At 41.5% G+C, this 20,328-nt stretch overlaps 1 pseudogene; it reads right to left on the bottom strand.

The window, feature by feature from the left end:
* Positions 1 to 20,328, bottom strand: part of LOC107602532 (androglobin-like) — a 45,154-nt pseudogene that overhangs the window by 19,696 nt on the left and 5,130 nt on the right.

Raw genomic sequence — 20,328 nt, 5'->3', positions numbered from 1 at the left:
TATGAATCTGGAACAGAAGATTTATGTACAGATTTGTGCATTATTTACTCTATATATACAGCTGTATATAAAATATGCATTTGTATTTACATAGTACTTGAGAGAGAGGCAATAATTAGAGAAGGAGAATGAATTACAGGCATGATTTACAGAACACAGGTAATAATTCTAATAATTTTTATGCCTAGATGTTCTAGTGCACAGATATCTGTAGCGTCTGCCTGAGGGGAGAAGTGCAAACAGGTTGTGTCCGGGGTGAGAGGGGTCTTTGATGATGTTACCTGCCCGTTTCTTCACTCTGGAGTTGTACAAGTCCTGAAGATTGGGCAGGTGGACTCCAATGATCCTTTCTGCTGTCCTAACAGTCCACTGTAGTCTTCTTATATCTGATTTGCTGGCTGACCCAAACTAGACAGCTATAGAGAAGCACAGAACCGACTCAATAACAGCTGAGTAAAACTGTGTCATATGTGCCTGTGGCAGGTTGAACTTTTTCAGTTGACGAAGGAAGTACAACCTCTGCTGGGCCTTTTTCATGATGGAGTCAATGTGAGTGTCCCACTTCAGGTCCTGTGAGATGGTGGTTCCCAGGAATCTGAATGACTCCACTGCAGCGAGAGTGCTGATGACTGTAGTGTCATCTGCAAACTTCAGGAGTTTGACAGAGGGGTCTTCAGAGGTGCAGTCATTTGTGCAGAGAGAGAAAAGCAGTGGGGAGAGAACCCAGCCCTGAGGAGCTCCAGTACTGATGGTGCGGGTGTTGGATGTGAGTTTTCCCATCCTCACTAGCTGCTGCCTGTCTGTCAGGAAGCTGGTGATCCACTGACAGATGGAGGAGGGTACAGAGAGCTGAGTCAGTTTATACTGAAGGCTGTCCGGGATGATGGTGTTGAAAGCGGAGCTGAAGTCCACAAACAAGATCCTTGCATAAGTCCCTGGTTTGTGCAAATGTTGCAGGATGTAGTGCAGTCCCATATTGACTGCATCATCCACAGACCTGTTTGCTCGGTAAGCAAACTGCAGGTGGTCCAGCAAGGGTCTAGTAATGTCCTTCAGGTGGGCCAACACCAGTCTCTCAAATGACTTCACCACCACAGACGTTAAAGCAACAGGTCTGTAGTCATTAAGTCCTATGATTTTCGGTTTCTTGGGTACAGGGATGATGGTGGAGCGTTTGAAGCAGGAGGGGACTTCACACAGCTCCAGTGATCTGTTGAAGATCAATGTGAAGATGGATGATAGCTGGACAGCACAGGCTTTGAGGCAGGCTGGAGAGACACCGTCTGGGCCTTTGGCTTTCCTTATCTTCTGTCTCCTGAAGACTTTGCTTACATCATCTTCACAGATCTTGATTACAGGTTGAGAAACAGTAGGGGGGAGGGAGGGGGAGGACATTGATGGCTGTGCTGTGAGACGGTCGGAGTGGGTGAGGGGTGTCAGACCAGTCTTTTCAAACCTGCAGTAAAACTCGTTCAGGTCTTCAGCCAGTTGTTGATTGGCCTCAGTGCTGGGGGATGGGGTCTTGTAGCTAGTGATGGCTTTCAGGCCTTTCCACACTGAGGTAGGGTCGTTGCTTGAAAGCTGTTTTTTAGCTTTCCAGAGTAGTTTAACTTTGCCACTCTTATCTCCCTATTTAGTGTTTATTTGGCCTGTTTGTACAAACGTACTCGTTATCCCCACTCCTGTAGGCATCCTCTTTGGCCTGGCAAAGCTGTTTGAGGTTTGTACTGAACCAAGGTTTGTCATTGTTAAATGTTAAATAAGTCCTGGTGGGTACACACATGTCCTCACAGAAACTAATGTAGGATGTCACGGTGTCAGTAACTCATCCAGATCAGTAGCTGCAGCCTCAAAAACACTCCAATCAGTAAGTTCGAAGCAGGCCTGTAAATCCTGCTCTGCTTCAACAGTCCATGTCTTTACAGTTTTTACTACTGTCGGGGTCTGGCGTCTGGTGTTCTCCCTCTCACCACCCATGTCAGTCTTCAACGTGCATTCACGAGAGTACCACAATGCATGTGTGTGCATTCCTCTGTAGTTCACCCAAAAATGAAAATTAGCTCGGGATTTACTCCCCCTCAAGACATTCTAGGTGTATATGACTTTCTTCTTTCAGACGAATCCAGTTGGAGTTATATTAAAAATTGCCCTGGCTATTCCCAGCTCTATCATTGCAGTCAGCGGGTGTTGCAGTTGAACAGTCCACAAGTCGTTGAATAAAGCGCGCGCATCCACAATAAAACGTGCTGCAGATGACTCCTTGGTGTGAATAAAGGCCTCCTGTAGTGAATCCATGTGTTTTTGTAAGAAAAATATCCATATTTCAAACGTAATAAACACTTTTCTCTCACTTCCATTATCTGTCATACACTGAAGCAGTTCCGGCGGATGACGTAGTACCTCTGCATTGCGTGATTAGTGACGAATACGGAGAGAGAACAAAACAAAACGCCGGTCACGAATTAGAAGTACAAACAGAGGATTTGCAAAGAAAAATGTCGGAGGATTTCGATATAAACCAAGAGGAGACTGCTTCCCTTTGCTAAAGTAAGGAAACTTTGCTTCCGGCTTCCGCGTATGACAGATACCGGTAAAAAAATAAGTGTTTGTTACATTTGAAATATGGATATTTTTCTTACAAAAACGCATGCATTCACTACAGGAGGCCTTTATTCACCCCCCCTTATTTTATTATGAATGCGCGCGCTTTATTTGACGACTTGTGGACTGTTCAACTGCAACACCCGCTGACTGCAATGATAGAGCCTGGAATAGCCAGGACAATTTTTAATATAACTCTGACTGGATTCATCTGAAAGAAGAAAGTCATATACACCTAGGATACTTCGAGGGTAAGTAAAAGACAGTCTAATTTTAATTTTTGGGTGAACTAACCCTTTAAGTGCACGTGATGCTCGCGGTGTTTTCAGCCTCTGCCATCTCAATATATAAGTATATAAACATAATAAATTGTCGGGGTCTGGCGTCTGGTGTTCTCCCTCTCACCACCAGAGGTCGCCAACTCCCATCCTCCCGGACTCCCTTTCCGTCACCTTGACTCAACACACCTGGGCAAACACTCACACACTCACTCACACCTCACACACAGCTGTGGCCAATTCCGAGGGCTATTTACGCGCCTTCCCCAGCCACCGCGGCGCGGATGATTAATGTTTTGTGTCAGTGATTGCTGTTTCCGTTCTCAGCCGGTGTTCCAGAGTCTCAGCTCTGTTTGTTTTCTGTTTTTACTTTGTTTTCCCCAGCAGTGTGAATAAAGCCTGCGTTTGGACCAAAACCCATTGTTCCACGGTGTGCTTTCCTGACGGTCCCGTGACAACTACAGGCTTAGCAGATTTGAGTTTCTGCCTGTAGGCTGGTAGAAGATGAATCAAACAGTGATCAGAGAGTCCCAGCGCTGCTCAGGGAACAGAGTGGTATGCATCCTTTAAAACAGTGTAGCAGTGGTCCAGTATATTGCTGTTTCTGGTGGGGCACGTGATGTGTTGTCTATATTTAGGCAGTTCACGGGTGAGACTAGCTTTATTAAAATCTCAGAGAATGATAATGAAAGAGTCCGGATAACGTTGCTCTGTGTATGCAATTTGATCGGCCAACAGTTCTAGCGCCGTGCTCACATGCGTGTCAGGAGGAATATACGCACTCACCAGAATAAACAAGGAAAACGTCCACGGCGAATAAAAAGGCTTACAGTTAATGAAGAGAGCTTCCAAGTTTGGGCAGCACATCTTCTTTAAAACTGTCACGTCTGTACACCAGCCTTCATTGATACAAAAACATAATCCACCACCTCTCGTTTTGCCAAACAACTCGGTGACGCGGTCCGCTCTGAACAGCTGGAAGCCCGTTAGATGAAGCGCGCTGTCCGGGATGGCTCCGTTCAGCCAGGTTTCCGTGAAGCAGAGCGCAGCAGAGTTTAAAAAGTCCTTGTTTGTGTGGGTGAGGAGTTGTAGTTCGTCTGATTTATTTGCAAGGGAGCAGAGATTCGCCAGATGAATACTCGGCAGCGGATTCCTAAAACCGCGCTGTCGGAGTTTCACTAGCGCGCCGGTGCGCTTTCATTGCTTGAGTCGCCTGGAGCGCTTGTATAGGAACGCATCTCCTCCGACTAAAATGTCCAGTAAAACGTCTGAATTTTCAAACGTCGGCAAAAAGTTATCTGGTGTGCTATTCCTTATGTCCAAGAGTTCATTTCTAGTGAAGCTGATCAGAAAAACGTTGCTTAAGACAGGACAAACAAACAAAAACAGTAAAAGTACCAAGGAGCAACAAACCGAGGCAGCCATGTGTGGCGCCATCTTGAATAACACATACCACCAAACATAACTGACAAACATGAGCATTATACATATACCATATATTATAGTGAATGCCATGTGTTTGAATGACAGGGTGGACTGAGCAGTGGCATTGCTTACACGTCTCACCATTGGCGATGCTGTCATCCTTTTTCTTGTCCTCTGCTGTTACCTGGGGGGAAATGGAGGGATAAAAAGTGTACAGGGTAGGCTGGGAGAGACATGGCAGAAGAAAGCAGTGTAGACAGAGGACGTCCACATTCATCCAGTCAGCACGCGCTGAGCTCGTTTGGCTTCCAGAACCCGATGAGAAATCCTCTAATCTGACATCTGGAATCGCACCAGAAAGGGTTTTCTCCTTCAATTAACTGCTCACAGGAGAGCGAGTGCCATAAACATTAAGAGAACTCAAATGGTGACAGGATAAGGGGACACAGGTTTGATTACCATGGCAGTCTGTACTCGCTAACTGAGACACCTTTTTGTAAAATTATTCAAATTTTCTTTTTTTTTTACTCTTTAAGTAACCCGTTGTGATTCAATGGAAACAATCCAGCTGAAAACATTACCTGAAACCTCTCCAATGTCCTTTCCCCCCCATGATTGAACCCAACCTCATGTCACTTAGAAAGCCTTTTAAAGCCTGAGGAGTCGTCCGACTGTGCAATTTAAATGTGGGGGACAATTAGGGGCTCTCTCTATGCCACGTCTAACGAATGACAGCGCCAATGATTCAGAGATAGACTGTGACTCACCACAGATCTGAGGTGAAGAGAAGGGGAAAGAGAAATGGAGGAATAGAGAGCAGAGGGGAATGAGTGGGATAGGGAGAAGAGAAGAGAACCAGCAGTCTAGCAATTTTAAATGTAATTTTTTTATATGGTAGTATTAAAAACTAATACTATTCTGTCACTGTCATTCTGTTACACTGTGGAAGCTTCTGTCACGAAAACAAATTCCTCGTATGTGTAAACATACCTGGCAATAAAGCTCATTCTAAACACTTCAGGGTGCATTCCATACATCACTGCGGTAAACCAGCTACTGTTCATACCAAATGCAGCTTACAACATTATCAAAAACTCATTATAGGTCTAAATATCAGGTGACTTCAACTAAAAAAGAAAACTGTATGACTTTATTCTCTCTGTGGAACATAAAAAAAGTTCTGAGAAATGTCTCAGTGTTTTGTGTTCATACAATGGAAATCAGTGGGCTCCAATGTATAAATGTTCAAAATATCTTATTTTGTGTTCCTCAGAAGAAAGTAAGTCATACAGTTTTAGAATGACATGAGGGTGAGTAAATGATAACAAGCATTCCTTTATCGTCCTCATTAAATCAACCACATATTGTTCCAAACCCATGAAAAACAAATGAAAAAACAAACAATTTTTGAACATAAATTGAAATTGAACAAAGTGTCACTCAAGCTTAAAAAATAACATAAAAAGCATAAACACTCTTCTCTCATTAACACTAAGTTAATAACTTTTTTAGTTAATTAGTAATTTAGTTTTAATTTTTATTTTGTTCTATTTATGTTTTTTGTTGTTGTTGTTGAAATAATTTTTGGACATAAAGCTTATTTTAGTTAGTTGCCAAGGTAACATCTCTAATTTTCATTTAGTTCTTTATTTCAATTATCAAAAATGTTAATGTAAAAAAAAAAACACTGTAAATAGGCTGGATGTCATAATTAAAGTTATAATACTTCTTGTGTAAGAAACAGACCAAAACTTATCCAATGACTTCAGAAGACTTTGAATAAGTGAACATGATTCGTATAGATAAATTTTTGATACTTAATTGTTGTGACAGCCCCAATTTCCATTATATGGAAAAGAGAGGCCAGGATAAATAAATAATCAGTCAAATTTTGTGTGCCATAGAAAGACATACGGGTTCGGAACCACTGTAAATAATGTAAGCAAAAGACATTAATGATTTTATTTTTGGGTGAACTATTCCTGTAAGGGTACATCAATCCAGTTAGATCCCACAGGCACACACGGACACTTATCTTACAAACTACACGGAAGCTATCTGTCTCAGTCCCATCTAAGCTGAACCCCTTGTGAGACTGAGACGCTGATGACTGACAGGCTAATTGTGCTGCTTTTTATATCATTCCGAGGACATGACCTGTCCTTTTATGCAACGAGGCACGGGTGTTTTACCATTCTTTCTCTCTCTTATTCTCTATCTCTCTAATGCTGGATCTGCCAGAGGCGCTCTCTTGATTAGGGAGACAGGCAGAGTGACATTGGAGCTGGAAAGAGAGAGGCGTTAGAGGATGTCATAGCCTGTCTCGACCTCCCGGCCACCAGTCACACTACAGCCAGAGAGCAGAACATTTTGTTGCACACTACTTGTACAGATGGCATAAACTGAAACACACGGCCACACACAGTGCAACCCCTGGAGTACAGTCAAACCCTCGACTGCATCTGTTCAGAGAGAGCAGTCACCATTCATACAACATAAAATAACATTCAAAAGTTTGGGTCAGTAAGATTTGAAAGTAATGCTTTTAAATGTATATTTATTATTTGATTGAAAGTGACATTATAATCCTACAAAATTTATAAATTATAAGATTAATGTATAAATTACCACAATTTCCACAAAAATATTAAGCGGCAGAACTGTTTTCAACATGGATTCTTGAGCAACAATTCAACATATTAAAAAGATTTCTGAAGGATCATGTGAAGACTGGAGTAATGGCCGCTGAAAATTCAGTTGTGCCATCACAGGAATAATTTATATTTTAAAATATATTATAATAATAAACCGTTATTTAAAATTTAAAATCATTAAATAAATGCAGCCTTGGTGAGCATATGAGACTTCTTTTAAAAACCTTAAAATCTTACTGATCCCAACTTTTAAATGGTGGTGCCCTGATCACACAATACTTGTGATTTAAGATGACATATCCATTTATTTCAGACATACCTTAGTGGCTTCAGTGGCATCCAGTGTATTAAGATGTCGTTCTTAGTGTTGTCATCTTCACTATCATCCATTTCAGAAAAGGAGGCCAGATTAGAATTATACCCATGCCTCTTTACGCCACCCTGTTCCCTAAAATACACACACACACACACACACACACACACACACAGCATTTAATAAGAAGCCTAACTATTTTGTGTTTATATCCTAAAAATATGTAAAACAACTTTTTGAGCTTAAACAAATGACTCGTGCTCTAAAGAGTTTCAGACTACTTAAGTGTGACTGAATACTGTCTTGTGCTTGAGAGCAGCTCAATGAGAACCTCAGCATAGTTTAGCACTCAGCTATTTTTAGGTGAACTACTCCTTTAAGCTTAGTCTCACACACACGGTGTTTCTGGTTGTCCTCCCTTGACAATGCCTACATTAAATTCTGAAAACTATCCCCGGAAATGCATTCTATGATCTGCCAGCAATAAAGGTGTTTATTAAGTTAAACACCTGCATGAGAAACTTGTAAACGATTTTATACTGCAAGTAAATACATTAGTGACTTTCTCTAAGGGATAGTTTTCAGCTTAGCTTGGCTATATTTACTGTAATGTAATTGGTAGCACAGTCTGCAGTACACAGACACACACACACACACACACACACACACACACAGAGAGAGAAACACACAGAAACACAGAGCTTACATGTCATGTGCAGCCATAGTCATGAGTTTAATGTTGATAAAGGGGCTGTAAACTTTAATCAACTGCTCTGGCTTCTGAACAGGGGGTTCCAAAGAGCATTAGTTTGATCCATCCAGGGCAATTATATATCATAATATTTAACAATACTAATTATTACATGGACATTATAATATATATCATAATAATAACATAAGAAATTAAAACATATAAACACATCTTACCCTTGGGTTCATCAGTAATGCTAGTCTGCTTGCGGGGCCGGATGAGTTTCCATTAAGGAACTGGGGGAGCTTTAGAAGGGGCCTCCAGGGGGCAGTCTCGAGTGCAGGTGAGCAGCACAGGGTGGCTGAAGAGCTGAGAGCCCATACTGCCTCAGATTCTCAGACGAATCAGCCTGGAGAACACACCACCCACCACGATCATAGATTATAGAAGAGAGACTTAATAACGGATTAGACAGCCAGTGGTAATCCAAATGCAGCCAAATATTGCTTGAGACTAAGATAGAGGGAGGGAGAGTACCATTTGGGGCAGGTTTGCACATTAATGAGCTTTTAGGTAAGTGTGCCCGATGGAGGCATCATATCAAACAAACTGGGTTGGGATATCGGTTTAAAGCTAATAAATCGAATGAGCACAATCACATACAGTAGGTGACTCCGTTCTTATACTATTCAATGATAATATAATATAATATAATAATAAACCGTTTATATTATATTATATTACCGTTCAAATGTTTGGGCTCTGTAAGATTTTTTTGTGTCTTATTCTCACCAAGGCTGCATTTATTTAATCAAACATACAGTGAAAACACTAATATTGTAAAACATTATTGCAATATAACATAACTTTTCTATTTTAACATTTTAAAATGTAAGTTATTCCTGTGATAGTAAAGCTGAATTTGTTTTGTTTTGATTTGTGACAATGTTACAAATCAGTTCTAATATGCTGATTTTTTTTCAGGGTTATTTAAAGAAAAAAAGTTTAAAATAATAGCATTTATTTGAAACAGAATTTATTTGAAACATAAACCTTTTTAAACATTATAAAATGTATTTAATGTCACTTTTGATCATTTTAATGCATTTCTTAAAACAAAACAAACTTTTTTTCTTTTTAAATCTATTTTCTACAGATTGAGAAACACATGCTTACCATCCTTGTAAATAATATAATATAATATAATAATAAACCGTTTATATTATATTATATTACCGTTCAAATGTTTGGGCTCTGTAAGATTTTTTTGTGTCTTATTCTCACCAAGGCTGCATTTATTTAATCAAACATACAGTGAAAACACTAATATTGTAAAACATTATTGCAATATAACATAACTTTTCTATTTTAACATTTTAAAATGTAAGTTATTCCTGTGATAGTAAAGCTGAATTTGTTTTGTTTTGATTTGTGACAATGTTACAAATCAGTTCTAATATGCTGATTTTTTTTCAGGGTTATTTAAAGAAAAAAAGTTTAAAATAATAGCATTTATTTGAAACTGAATTTATTTGAAACATAAACCTTTTTAAACATTATAAAATGTATTTAATGTCACTTTTGATCATTTTAATGCATTTCTTAAAACAAAACAAACTTTTAAATCTATTTTCTACAGATTGAGAAACACATGCTTACCATCCTTGTAAGGACTGAGGTTCTTTTCTCCATCAGATGCAAGGGTTGGTAACTGGCACACACTACCATCTGAGGAATAGGACCAGTGGCTAAATCAGAAAGAAAAAAGAAAGAGAGAGAAATAGCATTTGTAAAAAAAAATAAAAAGTAAACATGAAAGAGGTGTCATTTCTACTTTATATGCATGAAAAACTTAGCAGGCCCTCAAAATCTAAGATGAACTTTTTTCCTGTTGTCAGGCTTCCGTCTCTTTAATACTTAAAGCATAATGAAATGAATGGAGCTCCGTCTATTTTGAATAAGAGGAAGAGAGAATGAGTGGATAGATCAAGGCATGAATTTCAAAGACAAAGGCGTGAATAGCAGAGAGGGCACTGTAATCTGTCAAACCATATTTTCCTAATTCACATAGCACACAAACTTCCAGTGTGGAGGAAGGAACAGAGGCACTGCATTATCAATGTTTGATCTTCATCTCCCAAGGTCATCTCTGATCTCTTATCCGGCCATCAGTGCCCTGGCTGTTACATGATCAAGGTCAAGGCCAAAAGAAAGAGAGGGAAAAAGAAAGAAAGAGGCCACACTCAGTTTGTGGGTTAAATTATAAAGTTAATTTGACCACTTGCTCTTCATGTTTAGAAACAGTATATACTGCAAACATATGAAAACTATCAAGGCACTATCTATAAAATAAAGTATAGCTGGTTACTGGGTTCCTGTCACAGTTCACTGTTTAGGAAGCACGCAGGAGGCACGAATAAACGAAAACAGTCTTTAATCCACGGAACACAGGGTACATCCAGACTGGAAATGGCAGGAAACACACAAACATAACGAGTAGAACCGACCAACACAGAACGCAAAGGCAAGGACTTAAATACTGGGGATAATTAACAAACACAGGTGCCAGGAATCATAATTAAACTAAACAAGGACAGGAAAAAGACAATATAAAGGAAAACCAGGAAAAAAGACAGGGGCAAAACACAACAAAACAGATCCATGATCCTGACATATCGCCCCCCTCCCGGAAGGTGCGTCCTAGCACCGTAGAACAACAGCGGGGCGGGGAAATGGGTGGGAACTAAGGAGGAGGTTCAGGAGGAGGACGGATGTCCGGGAGGGAGCCGGCAGACAGATTCCAGGCAGGAGGATGGAGGGAGGAGCCAGTGAGGAAACAGGAGGGATCCGAAGCAGGAGGAGCCAAGCAGGACCCTGGCCACAGCCATGATGGCGACCCATGGTGGAGCCGACGGAGAGAGGAGCCATGGAGGAGGAATAGCCGCCTACTCCAAGGGGCCTACCAATGGCGGCGGAGCAGGTGGTGGAGGAACCCGAGGCGGAGATGGAGAGCCAACGAGCCAGGGGGATGCAGAGGATCCAGGGTGCCAGGGTGGAGCCGAGGGCTCCTGCGACCGAGGCGGAGGCAGAGATCAGTGGCGGAGCCGGAGTGGCTGAGGACCAAGGTGGAGCTGGCAGGAGGAAGGAGCCCAACGGAGCCGGTGGGACGGAGCGACAAGGTGCAGTCGGAGGAGCAGAGTCCTGAGGCGATGGCGGGTCGAAGCCCGACCAAGGAGGAGCCGGAGGGACGAGGGAGCCTGATGGAGCTGGTGGATCGACGGGTGACGGTGGAGGCGAGGGAGCTAAGAGCCGAGGGGGAGCTGCTGGGTCTACGGGCCGAGGCGGAGTCCGGGTCTCGGAGGCTGGAGGCGGAGGTGAGGGATTCTCCAGCCATGGCGACGCTGGAGCTTGCACCGTAATGATGGTGGGCTGAGGGCGAGCAGAGGGGCTGCCAGGCGACAGCGGTGGAGGAGGCAGGAGCGGGTGGAAGGGTGGGCATTTGTGAGCCTCCGGGCATTCAGGGCTAAACTCTGGATCGGGAGCCCCCTCTAGGCTGAACACGGGAACAAGATGGCGGGAATTGCTTCTCCGTCATCGGTGGGCTCGGGCTGATGCTCCGCACCGCAGGGAGATGGTGGGCTGGGCACTGGGTCTGGAGCAGATCTGGCGAGATCATCCACAGGACAGGTGGTGGATGGCGATCCGTTTCTCGCCAGAATCCACTCCACGAAGGCGGCGAAATCCTCTCAAGGACCATCTTCGGATGACGGCGCTCTGCTCGCGGTGTTCAAGCTTGCGTCAAAGAATGAGCGTCCGGGTAAATGGTGGTGCTAACTAACAGCTGGAACAGTCTCGTATGGTCAAAGGCAAGGACTTAAATACTGGGGATAATTAACAAACACAGGTGCCAGGAATCATAATTAAACTAAACAAGGACAGGAAAAAGACCATATAAAGGAAAACCAGGAACAAAGACAGGGGCAAAACACAACAAAACAGATCCATGATCCTGACATATCGCCCCCCTCCCGGAAGGTGCGTCCTAGCACCGTAGAACAACAGCGGGGCGGGGAAATGGGTGGGAACTAAGGAGGAGGTTCAGGAGGAGGACGGATGTCCGGGAGGGAGCCGGCAGACAGATTCCAGGCAGGAGGATGGAGGGAGGAGCCAGTGAGGAAACAGGAGGGATCCGAAGCAGGAGGAGCCAAGCAGGACCCTGGCCACAGCCATGATGGCGACCCATGGTGGAGCCGACGGAGAGAGGAGCCATGGAGGAGGAATAGCCGCCTACTCCAAGGGGCCTACCAATGGCGGCGGAGCAGGTGGTGGAGGAACCCGAGGCGGAGATGGAGAGCCAACGAGCCAGGGGGATGCAGAGGATCCAGGGTGCCAGGGTGGAGCCGAGGGCTCCTGCGACCGAGGCGGAGGCAGAGATCAGTGGCGGAGCCGGAGTGGCTGAGGACCAAGGTGGAGCTGGCAGGAGGAAGGAGCCCAACGGAGCCGGTGGGACGGAGCGACAAGGTGCAGTCGGAGGAGCAGAGTCCTGAGGCGATGGCGGGTCGAAGCCCGACCAAGGAGGAGCCGGAGGGACGAGGGAGCCTGATGGAGCTGGTGGATCGACGGGTGACGGTGGAGGCGAGGGAGCTAAGAGCCGAGGGGGAGCTGCTGGGTCTACGGGCCGAGGCGGAGTCCGGGTCTCGGAGGCTGGAGGCGGAGGTGAGGGATTCTCCAGCCATGGCGACGCTGGAGCTTGCACCGTAATGATGGTGGGCTGAGGGCGAGCAGAGGGGCTGCCAGGCGACAGCGGTGGAGGAGGCAGGAGCGGGTGGAAGGGTGGGCATTTGTGAGCCTCCGGGCATTCAGGGCTAAACTCTGGATCGGGAGCCCCCTCTAGGCTGAACACGGGAACAAGATGGCGGGAATTGCTTCTCCGTCATCGGTGGGCTCGGGCTGATGCTCCGCACCGCAGGGAGATGGTGGGCTGGGCACTGAGGCTGGAGTGGATCTGACTAGATCATCCACGGGGCAGGTGGTGGATGGCGACCCGTTTCTTGCCAGAGTCCACTCCACGAAGGCGACGAAATCCTCTCGAGGACCATCCGCGGACGACGGCGCTCTGCTCGCGGTGTTCAAGCTCACGTCACAGAATGAACAGAGCGCGTCGTTCGGGTAGCTGGGGTGCTAGCTAACAACCGGAACAGTCTTGTATGGTCCTCGAGAGATCTGTCCCCCTGCTCCAGCAGTAAGAAGAGGAATTCCGGGAGGGTGAAGGGATGCATGAGGGGAACTACGGAAACAAAAAAACACTGTACAAAAACGAAAAACAAAAACAGAGGGTAGACACGGAGGTAACGGTTTTGGTCGGTTCTTCTGTCACAGTTCGCTGTTTATGAAACACGCAGGAGGCACGAATAAATGAAAACAGTCTTTAATCCACGGAACACAGGGTACATCCACACTGGAAATGGCAGGAAACATAACGAGTAGAACCGACCAACACAGAACGCAAAGGCAAGGACTTAAATACTGGGGATAATTAACAAACACAGGTGCCAGAAATCATAATTAAACTAAACAAGGACAGGAAAAAGACCATATAAGGAAAATCAGGAACAAAGATAGGGGCAAACCACAACAAAACAGGTCCATGATCCTGACAGTTCCCCTCTCTCTCTCTTTTTTTTAGCAATAGAGGAACAAGTTATTTTTGTTTTATATATTTTTTGTAATTTTAGTAATTTTAGCTTGCATCATCTTAATTAATCTCTCCAACAATTAAAACCAAACACTAAAATGTTGACATTCGAATAACAATAGCGAACTAATAATGTTTTATATCATTTTTATATGTATAATCAATTAACTAATTTTAATAATATTTAGCTTAATTTAAATTGTCTTTTCTTAATTTTCTTCTTAGAAATCAACCAACCTTTGAGCCCAAACTAGCTAAATCCCACAGAGTGATAGCTCAATTTAGACTGAAACTGCACTTTTTATTTTAAAAAATCATAGTTTTAAACTGTATTTAGGCTTGTCCTAAATGTGATAACAGGAAATGGAAAATAAAACAGATCATATAATATTGGCCACCTGAGGTTGACGGTGAACATTTTCTAAACGGTTAAGCACCTCCTTTCACAGTTTGTTGAAAAATAAATTAAAAATTAGGTTATTTTAAAAAGTGCAGGACCTATTTTGTGTCCTATTCATGGAAAATGCCATAAATAGAATGAACAGCGATCATGTGTGTGTATGTTTCAATAAAAGAAACACCGCTTTAGGCTCTGAAGATCTAGGCCACGGTACCAAAGTGATATATGTCAAAGCATGTTATAATTTCCAACCCATTAATTAGTATCAAACACCCAGAAGGAGTGAGAGGAAAACAGAGGAGATGGATCATTAAATGGATTAAAGTACCCTATAGATAAGAGGACAGAGCAAACGAAGGAGAGACGGAATGTTTACGCAGGATAACAAGAGAGAGAGCAAATTTCAGCAGCAAACACTGCATTATCCCAGTGTAATCTGAACCACTCACTTGCAGAAGCCAATTATCCAAAACAGTCTATCTGAACAGCAAACCATTAGTCTCAATAGACTCATCAAATTGTTAGTCTCCACAGACCTGTTGGAAATCCATGTTTGCATGCATACTGACAATTACATCTCCTTATCACAACAGCACTGAGCTTTTCAAAGCAGGTCGGTATAAAATTTATGCATATTTTGTATGTGTGAGTGTGTGTGTGCGTGATTCACTGCTCTTTGCTCTCCTTGCATATTTCAGTCATAAACTGCACAGTGACAGAATTGACAGTGCTCACCCGAGGCCATGCCAGATAATTCAATTCAGATCACACTACCTGAGAGAACAACACTGGCGCACTGTTCACAGTCTGACACAAACACACACACAGATTAACACTGCTGCACACTTCTTTGGAGCAAACACAAATACGGTTATGCACACACAAACACAGAAAGGGGATTGTTTTATTTATTCATGCTCATGATATACATCTGGCAGTGAAGGTTGTGGCACTGATTCCGTAATACATGAACTTGCAGAAGAAGTGATGCATGAAGATGGAATAGGGTGCTACTTGAAGACAAGCAGTAAGACAAGACAGACTGATACATATGGGTCATTTTACCCTTAATGCCCTGCTAAACAGATCTCCATTGCTTTACGGAAAGCTCAATGCCACATTGGCTGCGAATTATTAATAGCCGTTTTCAAGAAGCATATAGAGTGTTTCCTTTCCTGTATGAGGATCAAATAATCATACCTCAACTACATTTTTCAGAGTGAATAATGTATGGTTTGCAGAGAGGGGAAAATAACCATATATGAAAATGTCTATGTATGTATGCACACGTACAACACACAAAAAAAAAGAGATTTCAAGCTCACTGTAATTTGCATTGATGGCTTCATTGGGTTGAATGGTCTTTCTGTCTTGGTCGCCAACTTTATTCTTCCTCTTAGCAGACTCTGACAAGAAAAACAGAGCATTTTAATACCAAACCTTCTTAAAAGACCCACAAAAACATGACTTTTTTTGTACTGACATATTTCATATTAAAACAGCAAGTCAGGTGGGACATTTTAAAGGCCGATGCACTTTCGGAAAATTAATTTCCATGAACTTTCCATGACTTTTCTATTCTTTTGTGATGACTGAATATGAATTTTCAAAAAGAGAGATCACACTCACAAAGAGTAATTTCTAATTAAAGAAATAATTTGAGCATTACAAGAAAAAAAATATTGACTACGTCGACTTTTTAGAATATTACACATTTCCATGACAATCACTATTGCAAATTACAAGTCTTTTAGGGTATAACACATTTTCATTACTTTCATAATATTACACATTTAATATAAATTATATTATGAATTTCCATGATTTTTCCCATAACACTCATTGGCAAATAAATAGATTGAGCATTACCAGAAAAAATTTGGATCAATTTCCAGGACTTTTCCAGGCCCTGAAATCATGTACTTCAAACTTTTCATTTCTATATTTGCTAAAGGGTTAATTTTTATCAACATTTAGGTGTGCACTGGCATGTAGATGACCTCAAAGCCAATACACACAAACTGAAAGTCATCAAAAATTTATGTCATCTAAAAATTAGGTCTTCCACTCTTAACAGCTGGGAACCACAGAGCTTCAGATTGATCATGTGAGGCCTTGAAGATTTTAAGACTAAATGGCTAATAATACCTCTACTCTCACTGAATACTGCCATTGTATCTACAGTATATGCACGAGGTCAAAATGTTAACATCGTACCGCTAAACCTCCACACTGCAACATTCAGAATAAAACATTTTGTGAATTTAAAACAACATAAACATCATAACTGTGGTTTTCATTAGCCTTTATATTAATTTAATTTTAACAAATAGTGTTAACACAAGGTATCATAGACTGAGAGGCCTCAAATACTTAAACATTTTATATTTTACAGTCAAACGTAAATTACTTTGAATCCTGAAGCACTCATACCATTTTAAAGTTTAATTAGAAAACTCTCAAAGAAGAGCCATTTACTCAGAAGGTTATCTTGCCATATTGATTCTCTCATTTACTCTCTCTACCGGTGTCTTTTAATTAGACATGTCACATACTGTTAATAGACAAACGACTGCAATGTGTGTGTCCGTGTCTGTACCTCTGCTCCTAGGTACTGTGGGAGAATCGCTCTTGATCTCGTTCACATTAGAATCTGTTGTCAATAGGTCAGCAGTCATGGTCTCCTCCGAGCTCTCTTCTTCCATCTGGAACTGAAGAATATTGTCCCTCAGAAATTCCCAAATTTTCCCTGTATACCAGGATCTAAGAATGACATCAACACATGGAAGATTAGAGTCTGATGTTTTGATCTCCATTGCTTACTTAAAGTTTTACTGTGAACTTATCTAATAAGTCAATAAAATTGATTAAAGCCTATTTAAGCCTGGAATAACAAAAGGCTTGTATCAATTTAATGTCCAGTCACAGGATCGATGGATGAAACTAATAAAGCTGAACAAACAACCCTCTGCGCTTTGGACCAATCAATAAACAGCAATTATATGAAAAACAAGCAATGCTCAATTAACTAGTACAGGTGATCACTACAGCTTGAATAAAGGTCTAAACTGATAAAAACAAATGCAAACAACACACACTCGCTTGTTTTTAACTTGAGTCTTTAACATTTCACATACACTACTGTTCAAAAGTTTGTGGTCTGTAAGATATTTTTTATTATTTTTATTTCATTATTTATTTATTTATTTTTTAAAGTCTCTTATGCTTACTGTGGCTGCATTTATTTGATCAAAGATACAGTAAAAAAAAGTCATATTGTGAAATATTATTATAATTAAAAATAATTGTTTTCTATTTAAATAGGTTTTAAAAATGTAATTTATTTCTATGATGGCAATGAATTTTCAGAAATTACTTCAGTCTTCAGTGTCACATGGTCCTTCAGAAATCATTCTAATATACTGATTTGGTGCTCAAATAACATTTCTGTACTGTGATAACTTTTTTAGGATTCTTTGATGAGTAGAAAGTAAAGAAGCTGACACTTTGATTTAATGCACCCTTGTTGAATAAAAGTATTAATTTCTAAATAAATAAAAACCTTTCTGACCCCAAACATTGCAAAGTTAATATCCCTGGTAATCTTTGAAAAGTTTCTTTTCAGTCATCTGCTTGCCCATGTTTTCTAATTTCATGCTGAAATGGTGACAAAATGTTTGGCTATCAGGTGCTACATGGATTTCTTGGACTCTCTTGGCTCTCTGATGTTCTGGCAAATATGTGATCTGGAATGAGATATGACTACAAGATCCTGCAGTGTTGCAACATGGCGTAAATGACCTCAGGAGACCCTACTTTGATACGCACAAAAGCCAAGCCTTGAAAAAAAATTATAGCACTCTAGAAGATATGACAGCAAGATGTGTGGACTCATCTCACAGCAATGTATTTATTTATTTATCCAAAATACAAGCTTACGTTCTCTGAATGTGTGAACTGGTCTCTGAGGAGTCTATGAAACACGGAAACTCATCAGAGCTTAAATTACAAGACACCACGCCGTGTTTCCCAAAACAGAGCAGATGTGAGAGTTTTGCTGAGGAAGTGACAACAAACTAGAGACACTACAGAAGAGAAAGTTACATGCAAGCTTCACAACAACATTCCTGCAGTAACTCGATAAAGCCGGAACGGCGGTGAGGACCAGCCATTTGTTTGCAGAACAACAACATAGTGTCTGCAGCCCATTTCCTCCTAATAAGGGTGGCAACTGTACACACTGTGAGGAAAAGAAGGACATTCTGTGGATCGCAGAGCACAGCTAAATGAAGCTTGTTAGCAAAGACCACAGACATAAAGACAATGCTACAGGCTGAGAGAACAAACTAATAACTATAAAACTTGTGAGAGACCATGTTAAATATTGAATGCATGAACTGAAGCATTTACATGGATGAACTATTCATAATTACATAAATATGTATTTAGAAAATAAATTGGGTGAATTCATGTCAGCCTCCTGGTTGTTAAAAAACAGCACACATTGTCTTATACCATATAAGCCATGTAAAAATGCACAGTGCAGAAAAGTTTGGAAATGCCCAAGGCAAAGTAGGGTTTTTGACAATATCAGTATAAATTTGTATCATTTTGTATTTACTTTGCATTTATAAGGGACGCCACAAACTCCATCCATCCATTCTCCAAACTGCTTGTCCTATGTAGGGTCGCAGGGAAGTTGTGTACTACTAACCTTAATTGGAAATCAAACTGTAAATCAATAAAGTTGTGCTGAATCTTCCAAAAAAGAAACCTGGGCCACATTTAATCTAATAATCAGGCATCACAACTGCCATAAAGCCATGTCTAACAGTATTTATTATTATTTAATAAAAAATAAAAGTATTAATGCTATAGCCTTCAATAATAATTTAAATAACTTAATAATGCATTTTAGCCAATAAATGGTAATAATTTATGCTGACCTTTGACTAATAACCTTTGGCAGTCGTGGCCTAATGATTAGCAAGACGGACTTGCAACCCGAAGGTTGCGGGTTCGAGTCTCAGGTTCAAATTATTGTTAGGGGGAGTGAATAATCAGCACTCTCTTCCACCTTCAATACCACAACTGAGGTGAGACCCTTGAGCAAGGCACCGAACCCCCAACTGCTCCCTGGGCGCTACAGCAATATGGCTGCCCACTGCTCTGGGTGTGTGTTCGCGGTGTGTGTGTTCACTACTGTGTGTGTGCACTTGGATGGGTTAAATGCAGAGCACAAATTCCGAGTATGGGTCAACATACTTGGCCACACGTCACTTCACCTTTTTTTATTTTAATACTCCACTTTGAAACCCACAGTATTTGGAAACTTTAGGAATCCACAGTATGTAACATGTAGAGAGAGATTTTTTAGAGGAAGTGTTTGAAGAGAGCCTTACTTTAAAGGAATGATCTCCGGTATCCAGCCAGTGGGACAGTGGATGACTGTAAACTCTCCAAACTCTCTCCCGGAGCCTGAGACTGGAATACTGGAGAAAGAAAACCATAACATCATCGTTTCACATCTAACAGGTTACTTGTGAGCTGGACACCCATACAATACATACAAATAGGTTTGGGTACATCCTAAAATACTGGTTGTTCTACGATCAGTAAGGACTGCATGAATATGCACACTCAGTTCCAGTTGCACTATGTATCATTTCAAACGCTGATCTGTGCATGTCTGTGTGTGTGTCTATGTGTGTGTGTGTGTGTGTGTGTGTGTGTGTGACCTCTTGCTCTCTTTCTCTGAAGAAACCAGATGGCTGATGCTCTAATTGTGCCTCATGGGATGCTTTATTCAACCAGTCCGGCAGCCATTAATTAACTGCATGATTTTACTGTTCATCTTCACGCAAAGAACCATTCCATCATTATCACTGCCACACAAGAGGACAAGCATGCTTTAAAAAGGATGTACAGTGGCTTCAGGTGAGTGACGACTGTGATCGATTCTATGCCAAACCTTGGCAGTAAAGACTTTTACAGCATATATGCATGTTAATTCCTAAATATGTGTGTTAATTCATATATAAGTGTTTCTTGTTCATATTATTTAGAACCATAAATGATTAAGTGGCTCAGAGACTTCTCATTTCCTAAGATAGATTAAAGGGGTCATATGATGCTGCTAAAAATAACATTATTTTGTGTATTTGGTGTAATGAAATGTGTTTATGCGCTTTAAGGTTAAAAAAACACATTATTTTCCACATACTGTACATTATTGTTTCTCCTCTATGCCCTGCCTTTCTGAAACATGTAC

Source organism: Sinocyclocheilus grahami, unplaced genomic scaffold, assembly GCF_001515645.1.
Source record: "Sinocyclocheilus grahami isolate Dianchi unplaced genomic scaffold, SAMN03320097.WGS_v1.1 scaffold15.1, whole genome shotgun sequence".
Classification (NCBI taxonomy): Eukaryota; Metazoa; Chordata; class Actinopteri; order Cypriniformes; family Cyprinidae; genus Sinocyclocheilus; species Sinocyclocheilus grahami.
This window is presented reverse-complemented; position numbering and strand designations above follow the sequence as displayed.